Below are 8,512 nucleotides of genomic sequence, written 5' to 3'. Positions count from 1 at the left end.
TGGGATATTTTCAGCATGCTCAAGCATGACATCGCCGACCCTCATTTAGTGGTGTGACTGTGCTTGATGGTTCTTATCAGCCGCTCCCACCAGCCGCCTCACCACGAGGCGTTAGGCACAAACAATTTCCACGTGACACCTATGTTGCTTAGGTTCCAGCTACATCCTCATTGGACTGCATTTGATGCAGCCGACAGAGGTCGCAAAAAGCCTTCTTGAGGACCTTGTCATTGTCACAATAGATCACACGAGGCAGGACACTTAGGGTGACGGAACGGCATAAGCACATCAGAAATGCTTTCGTGGACATGCTAGAGATCAACTCCAAATAAGCGGCCCGAGATATGGCGCATGTCAACATTGCAAATTAGCACTTGGTTTCTCCGCTGGGCGAGGACACAGAGTGGGCGTGCGAATGAGTGCCGATAACCTCCGAGAAGTTGGTTGAAAAAAAGGCAATGACTCGAAAATAGGCGCTGTACGAGCGCTTCCAAGCCTAGTCTTGAAACGCTGACATAAAAAGCAGCCCAAAGTCACTCGCCTCGCTAATGTTCGTGCTTGGCAAATCCAGTAGCGCTCTCGAAGCTGTGTCAAGGTATCGCTGATACCCCGTTTAGTACCTCGTAATGAACTTTAATCATCAGGAGCTACGAAAAGTAATGAGGGGCTGGAAGGACGACAGGGTGCTTGCGCTCATCCGCTGAGGATAGGCAGGACCGACGTCCACCGACTCGAAGGACGCCTTCCCTGTCCATGAACTGGTTGTGATCGCTTATACGGCGATTCTTGTCGATGGAAACGCCCTGAGTCGAGCAAACGATCTCTGCAGAGAAGGCTTCCTTTCGAACCTATCTGGCCCCGCGTATACTTAGGCATACAAGAGTTCTTCGGCTGCAAACGGACCACTTGTGGTATTCCTGCGGCGGCAACGGTCGAGGAATCGGAAGATCCATGCCGTGGCCCTCAGGAGTAGCTGTATTTTGCTGTATCGTGTGAAATCAATCACCAAGACCAGAGCCTCAACGACGGCCGTAGCATGAGCCACAGGCACCTCACTTCTGACGCACGTTTCGCTTCGAGAGGGTTCGGCGGCTGCAACGACCTTTGGTTTGCCGGTCCTTGCAGCCACTCGGGTCCGTGCCACCATGTAGCGCTGCACAATATCTTGTCCATGCAGAGCCCACAAGCCCAGAGGTCTGCAAGATTGTCCGGTCCCGGTCCGCTTGCTGGCGTCACGGTGCATCCAGAACAGCACGATAGTGGAGTCTCCCTGCATGTGATAGTGAACCTGAAAACTCTCGGAAAACTACTGCATGCGTAGCATCTGGTACGATCCAATTAGGACGCTGATCCCGGGCATCAGCGTGACAGCGTTGGGGTATAGCAGCTCGTCTGCAATGTGCTTGCCGGGCTGCTTAATCGATGCCACAAAGGACGAGTCCATGGGCATCTCTTCGATGTCCAGACAAATGTGAGGAATCAAGGTAGCCCATAACATGGCCCCACTTTCTGAAAACTGACTTTTAAATCACAGCTCTACGATGTGTCCAGAACCTCTAAACGAGGCAGAGTCGTTCTCTTATGTAGGAGCACATAGGATTTCGTGCGGAGCAAGCGGAGTACTCTCTGTGCGTTGGTCATGATGTAGATCGCTGTACCATTAGCTAGGGGACTTGAATAGCAAAAGACATGTACTTCCAGTATGCTAGGATGCTTGCTTCCGCCCCCGATGTAACGCGGGATTGCAAGTGCCTGGGTTTTCGGCAGCTGTCGAACCCACTCATGCCATTCGTGTTGTAGGTCTTCAGTTAGGCCCTCATCCGACGCGGTGCCGTATGACGAGAGAGCTTTTGCCAGAATACTTGTATGGAGATTGTAAAAGGGCCAAGAAAACCCACAGGGTGAAAAATTCGTGATACTCCTTGTAGACCGAACCGCTTTGTGTCCGACTTTTCTTTCAGGATGTCTTGCAGACTTGATAATGAAAAACTGAAGGTGTCTGTCTCAGGGTTCAAATCACTGCCGCGCACTTTTACTGATTTATCACGCAGCACGGCCATTTCTTGAGCACTCGAGTGTTGTTCTTGTTTCAAGATATTTATTACTCTGTCCGAGCTCGTATTCTATTCCGAAGGGTCATTCCCGCTTCATGCATAAAGACTCAGGCTTTGGTACACAACTGTGGGAATTCTTTGTCTGTATCCGCACCAGTTATGAGATGTTCGACATAAATCGATTCACCAATCGCCTTGGCAGTTGCACCTTTTTCGGAGGTAGCTTGTTTCAGGTGGAATTGAATGGTGACATTAGGTAGTGACCATGTTGACGGGCCGTAGGTTGCTCCAAATTTCACACCCGTTATTATCCACTCTTGAATGTAGTGTTCAGAGCCCTTAGAGCCGGCCTTCATCTCTCAACCGAAGGAACCGAATCGAATCTCGATCTTCCTCTCTAATTGAGACATGGAAGAACTCTTTCTTGATGTCTGTTGCCACGGCGACGCAATGTGTTCGGAAGCGCAGCAGGATCTTCACTAAATGTTGGTTGAAGTTGTAACCTTTTTCAAGACTGTCATTAAGAGAGCTGCATCATTTCGCATATGAGGATGGACCATGAACCACCCTCACTTATGTAGTGAGGACTTGTTCCCTAATCGCTTCCTTGTGCGGCATGAAATGGACCTTTTCTGGGTTTGTAATAAAGCTGTTTATTACTTCTGCGTGTCCAGCTCTGAGGTACTCTCGAATCGTCTGGTCATATAAAATGAGCAGGTGTCATTTGCTCAGAAGGCTATAAAGGAGCTTCTTTAGTCTCGTGACGGTGACATGGCATTCGTCGGAAAGCTCTGCTCCCTGCTTCCACGGTAGTGCGACTTCATATCTACCGTCGGATATTTTCTTTGAACTCTTCCATGGTCGCATTTTCTAATTCATTCTATACAACAGGATCCGAGATTCCCAGTCTTTCGAGTTGCCAAAATAAGCGGAGCTACTCGTCGCTCTCTCTTGCATTCGTCAGGAGCACGCAAACGATAATTCCTTATTTAATTCTCTCCGCTCTCACGCACTTCATGACGCCTTGAAAGGTCGTGTTCGGACTCCAGAGCTATTAGTGACAGCCGTGTCGCATCTACTGACCTCACCCATCATGAGAGCCCACATCTGGCAGGATCCGTTGTGGACGCTGATGCCGCCTTGCGTGGCAACGGCGTGGTATAGCAGCATGTCGGCAATGTGCTTGCCGGGCTGCTTAAGCGACGGCACAAAGGACAAGTCTATGGCCGGCTCTTCGATGTCCTGACAAATGTGAGGAATCATGATAGCGCGTAACGTGACCTCAATATCTGAAAACTGCCTTTTCAAGCGCAGCTCTACAAAGCGTTGTTTCTTGGCGACCTGGTCGGGCATACTTGCGAAGGTACTGAGGGCAATCATGATGAAGCCCGAGGACTTTAATTGTGGGTGCCTTGCCAACACTTCAGTGATGAAAGTACGTTTACTGCCGCCATCGATACGGCGCGAAAGCTGTAACATTAGTAAATGTGGATCACCATGTGAAATTTTTTAGCGCTTGTTAATTAATTTAAGTATGCATTTCCTCTACTCTGCAGTTTCAATTTCGGTTTCACCATTCGAACAGTGGTCGTGATGCCGCGAATAAGTATCATGTCACGTGAGGCATACAAAAACTGCAACATAATTGTTTTTTGTCCGCTCACTACCGTTCCGGCTTCAGGAGCAGGCTGGCTTAAGAATTATACTTTAGTTTAGTTTATGGGCGTTTAACGTCCCAAAGCGACGCAGGCTATGAGGGACGTCGTAGTGAAGGGCTCCGGAAATTTCAACCGCATGGGGTTCTTTAATGTGCACTTATATCGCACAGTACACGGGCCTCTATCATTTCGCCTCTATCGAAATGCCACCGCTACGGCAAGGATCGAGCCCGCGTCTTTTGGGTCTGCAGCCAAGCGCCATAACCACTGAGCCACCGCTCCGGCCTAAGAGTTATAGCGAATTAAAACGACCAAAAAAAGCGATTATATACCACTTTTTGTATGCCTCACGGGATCTCAAACCTATTTGTGATGTCGCAAGCATTACCATTCGGTTATTGTAATAGAAATTGAAACTGCACAGGAGAAGTGATTGAGTTAGAAGTTGTTTACCGAGCATAATAGATTTTTACTCAGTGAAGCATATTTAATAATCTCTTGGGCATGATGAAAAACAAATTGACTTATCCACCCATTTAAAAGAAGCAACGGTTATACCCCGCAACATCACGGTTGTATGTTTAGACGTCGTTAATAATTATGTAATTATGAAGCCATTCCGCCTTGACCATGCTACAGAGAAGAAAAGTTTCCAGTCACTTTTGTATGCATTTTTAGAAAGAGTAAAAAAATACTTGCCATTCCGTTTTGTCAAAACGTCCTGCAGAAGCATATTTTTTTCGGCATCTTAATTTTGGCTTTCCTTAAGCCATTTCTTTGCGAGGGAGCTGCTTGGATGATGTTTAAATTTATGTCTTGCCTTTGTACGCTGGACACTCAAAGGCCAGAGGAAGGGGTGCAGTGTCACAAGCAGCCCCTTCAATTTGTGCACGAAGCACCGCACTTTGCTTGCACATGAACCTACCATAAACAGAGGCATATAAACACCAACCCGAGATCCCGGACACGCATGCCTGGATCGGCATCATCGGTGCTAGACTGGTTGAGGGGCGTGGCTTTGTTAAACCGTTTTGTGTGGTTTTTAAGGCCCGTATCTAAGCACATTCTACTGTCGCAAATTTTTCTCATTGTGTTTTGAAGCGGTCGTTGAAGTTTACATATGTGTCTTCGCCACTATTGTCATTGCAAGGTCGTTCGGTTCGAAATGAGACGTAGGCGGCAGTCTCCAGCCGGCGTGTATCTCGTTCCCAAGGTTGCATGGCGCCGGTGAGCTTTGGTCTTCGCTGCGTCATTTTGAGCTCGCTTGTCCATGACTGTACCTTCATAGATATGTCATCTTTTTTTAACAAAACAAAGTTTTCAGAAAGGTATTGTGTTTTTTCACATAGTAATAGCTCTGAAGAAGAAGTCAGTTCTAGTGTTTGTACATGTTTCCACCAATGCAGCGATTTTTTTCTTGGCATCATGCAGCCCCTTAATCGCAGGCGATTCACACATTTTTGTCTTTCACTGCATTGTAGTATTATAGGACTCATGCTTAAATGTCCCGTCTGTCTCGCGTCGAGAAAAGTTCCGCCGCTTGTTTGGCTTCTTCGAGGTAAATTCAGTGCGCCAACAAACGTGTGCTCTGCTGAGGCGTACTCGTCGCCGATATCAGTGCTGTTGGTTTTCTTTTGTCTGTTACTCCAGCTGCAGCTGCCTTAGTGAATACGAATTTATCAGCGTCAGCTTGTGCTTACCGCAAGCCTTATTCTTTTTCTTGCGAGGAAGAGCATATTTGCCAGAGTGCAGCCAACTTCTTCAGAGCAAACTGAAACTTATTTCGCTGCTGGCCGCCAGTACCGCTATCGCGATTCAGAGCGAACAGGAACGAAAGCTGGAGATGTTTTGAGGCAGTCTCGGAGAGAAAATAAAGCCCCCGGTTGGAGAGGGCCGAAATGCGAGAGAGCTATTTTACGAGAGCGGAGGAAGCAACGTCATATCGAGAGTACGAGTCGTCAGAGCAGCTGGCCCCATAGGAGAAGGCAGGATCACCTAGACCAGTTTTTCATGCCTCGGCTTTTCGCCGCCTCCTCAAGCGTAAAATTGTTCGGAAATCGTAATTCTCCCTTTGTTTTAAGCGTTGATCGCACGAGCATTATAGTTATCTAAAATGCGTGACTCTCAAAAAAGCGTTTCCTCCACCAGCATCATGCTTGCCCGCCGATAAGCATAAAACATGTTAGAGCTTGTTTTCCAAAAAGAAAAAAACAATTTTTCGCTGTGTTTAGTTCTTTTCTCTAGCTCGTGCGTAATGAGGAACAGATCCTCGGCGACCGCCACAGCCTCTGTGTTGTTGTTGATAAGCGTAGTCATTGCAGTCTCCATCTGCTAAAGGGTTATCAAATGTACCATCTCGTACCACTGCAGAAATGACCGGCACACACCGTATGGCTCAACGAGGCAGGGCTGAGTGTGGGTCAGCATCCGCCTGCGTAGTTGCTGTTTTTGGTACAAGAGGGACGAATTTCACTAGCTGATTTTGTCAGTACAGCGTCAAAAATTAAGGTCGAGATTTTCGCTGTTTAGTGCAAGTATGTCCTGGCTGAAGTAGTTACGTGGCCTGTGTGGCAGATATTCCGTTTCATGTAAACAGGCCCCGAAACATGTTTTGTGAACCACTTCTTCGCTTCCTTCCATTACTTACCACCTTCCACAGCTTCTGTAGCGTTAAGGCGGCTTACGTGACGTCACTGAAATTAGTGCTCCCATCGGCCGCCTTCCATATGCGAAAGGAGGGGAAGCACTTTCATGGACTGCCTCATAAAGAGATAGAGAGAGAGATAAAACATTTATTGTAATTCGGGGAGATTGCTCGAGCAACTTGGGTGGCACCTTTAGTCCAAGGCGCCACTGGCTTTCGCTGACTGACGGACTTGCCGAACCAACTTTAGTTGCTGATCCACTTAACTGTGTCCAACCCGACATATGTGCCTCATAAACGGGCACCTATGCAGTGATCGCGCGCATCGCCTGCCCTGTATTGGCGATTTTCACGACATCGACGCCCCGCTGCGGCGACGCCGCGAACCGGTCCAAGAAAGATCGGCACGCAGAACCGCGTCCTTCGCTCCTTTGCTTGAGTTGTTGGCCGACACATTCAGACGTTCTTGTCGGAGTTTTGCTGTAAAATTATTTCTTGGGAGCAGTGTTACATGAATATCTGCAAACGAACGAGATAAAAGGGCCGCTAAGCGTCACTGAGTATTTTTTTATGTTAGCGGAGATCATGCGCAACACGAGGTGTCCACGTTGCATGATACGCTCGAAGGATCATCACAGCAGAGTTGTTACCAGGTAACCAGCGTATAGTTCTAAAAGGATGACTTGCCTGGACTAGAAGGGCCGATATAAATATGAGACACTATTCGTTAAAAAAAATAGTCATCACCGACCACACATGACTAACGGGCGCATGACAGACGCGAAGGGTTTTGAGCAGGAGTGTCTTTTTAACTGCAGGCCTTATAACGGCATGCGTGTATGGTGACATGGGGCTTTCTCATCCACCTAGGGGCTAGTATATTGATATCATTCGAATTCCGTATCATCCTGGTTATTTTTGCGCCTTGGTTCTCCAATGCACTCGCTCTCGTTGGAATCAGCCAGACATACCGATGGATGACAAGAATCGCCTAGTACCGAACAAAAGTAATTGTATCGCAGCGGCCTTAGATGTATTTCATGCCTTCCTTCCCCTGCACCCGAATAACCTGAGGGCACGAGGTGTGGTTAACTGCTCCCAGAACGCAGTGCACGAAAAAAGGACTCTTCATTGGTCTCGCTTCCCACCTGTACATATCATGCTAGAGACAGCGCTAACACAGGACGAAGCAAGAGCACAACACAGTGCCTGTGTTGCGTTCTTAATTCGTCCTGCGTCAGCGCTGTTTCTACCACGGTACGGTTTTCGTGGCTCTCCCGTGAGGGCTAGCATGTCATTACGTTTATCAGGATTGCTCGCATATCCATTAGCGACCAAGCTCAGTTCAATACTTAACAGCGCGCACGCAGTCTTACTAATACCGATGCCTTTACCGGGCTCGAAACGCAGTTCTTCAGAATACTAGGAACATATCGATTAAACTACGAAAGGCACGACCGGGCAAAAAATCCTACCTTGTCGTGCCTTTGTCCTGTCTGCTTGCACCTACTTTTCGCAGTAAGCCTCGTCATTTCGTGCAGAAATCCCCGTGATTGTTCAATTTAACAATAAGATTTTTCAGAAGCAGCACTCTTCTAAAAAGCTGCGTAGTGAGAAAGACAGCCACGCTATAACCTCCACTAACCAAGTGTTTCTCATTTCATTCGAAGCATCACAAAACGAAGATCTGATATACGAATATTTCTGGGAAATTAATAGGATCGCACTTGGAGAAAAATCGAGCAGTATTTTTGTCGTCCCATGGTTAGGGCAGCTATTGGTTTAATAGAAACAATATTTATTTATAATCAGATTAATGTGCTTTTGTTTTTCATGTGCCAGTTAAGCAGCTTCTCGAAACCTCAGGGTGTATTCGTGGTCTGTCATTGAAGAAATGCAGGGAGGTTCCTGTCGGCCAGACCACACGTAAGCTAAACAAGTGAAACGCAATGCTTTGCTTATTGCAAGCACTTCCTTATTATACCGTGCAATATGAACTGAGGCTTGCCCATCTGCAAAGATAAATATACACTCCTACCCCGCCATTATCCTGATGGGGCCAATATTTTTGGATACAAGCAAAAATAAATAACTCAATTACCGTTCCTGATAATTCTGTCGATAAGATGTGATCCTGTGGACAGAAATGTTATCCT

This window comes from Amblyomma americanum, chromosome 1 (genome assembly GCF_052857255.1).
Source record: "Amblyomma americanum isolate KBUSLIRL-KWMA chromosome 1, ASM5285725v1, whole genome shotgun sequence".
In the NCBI taxonomy this organism is placed as follows: Eukaryota; Metazoa; Arthropoda; class Arachnida; order Ixodida; family Ixodidae; genus Amblyomma; species Amblyomma americanum.
This window is presented reverse-complemented; position numbering follows the sequence as displayed.